The 753-nt window shown below is 73.0% G+C and overlaps 1 protein-coding gene across 1 annotated transcript in view; it reads right to left on the reverse strand.

Moving 5' to 3' along the window:
- The window catches only part of HUWE1 (HECT, UBA and WWE domain containing E3 ubiquitin protein ligase 1), a 56,112-nt gene extending 55,608 nt beyond the window's left edge, over positions 1 to 504 (reverse strand). The window contains 2 exon segments of the mRNA XM_041406330.1: positions 230 to 296; positions 390 to 504. The gene's annotated coding sequence lies outside the window, so the exon portion shown is untranslated.
- Between the last annotated feature and the right edge of the window lie 249 nt (positions 505 to 753).

Genomic DNA, 753 nt, shown 5'->3' on the forward strand with positions numbered 1-753 from the left:
CCGCCGGCCCGGCCGGTTCGGTGACAGTGACGCATCACTTTGGGGGGGCCGTTTTTGGGGTGTCCCCCCCGGGGGAAGGCGTCAAAAATAAGCTCGAAGCTCCCAGCCCGTTTTCCCCCCAAAAAAACCTCCCCCGACGCGAGACCCCCCACCCAGAATTCTCTCGCGCCGCCCCTCCCGGGAGGTTCTGAAGCCGCCCCCGCCCCGGTTCACCGGCGGGAGCCCTTACCGGGAATCACTCCCAGTCCATCCTCGGCCCGGCCCGGTCGCTGAGAGGGGGAGGGAGCCGGGAGCTGCTGGGGGGGGGAATGAGCCGGGCGCCAATCTTCCCATGCCGCGGGCCCGGCAGCGGCACCGGGCCGTGTCCCCCGCCCCGCCCGCCCCGGTACCTTGAGCGAGCGGGGAGAGCAGGGGGGGGTCAGAGCCCGGCCCGGGCCCGTCCCGCCGCTGCCGCCGCCGCCATCTTACACTGAGCCCTGGCCGCGGCCCGAGATCCCGCGAGAGCCGCCGCAAATCCCGCGAGAGCGGCCGGCGGGACGGGAGGAGGCGGCGCCGCGGAGACAGCGGAGGGCAGGGCAACGCCGCCGGCAGCCAATGGGAACGCGAGAGGCGAGGCGGCCAAGTCTCGCGAGAGCGCGCCTAGCGGTGGGGCGGGAGAACGAAGAAGCCTCGCGAGATTTCGTGAGGAGTATGGGGGAGGGGAGGCGGTACCTCACGGATCCCGCCTCATACCGGGAGGATGGGGGGGGGGGG

The sequence above is a fragment of the Onychostruthus taczanowskii genome, unplaced genomic scaffold, assembly GCF_017590055.1.
Source record: "Onychostruthus taczanowskii isolate IOZ18803 unplaced genomic scaffold, ASM1759005v1 scaffold249, whole genome shotgun sequence".
NCBI lineage: Eukaryota > Metazoa > Chordata > Aves > Passeriformes > Passeridae > Onychostruthus > Onychostruthus taczanowskii.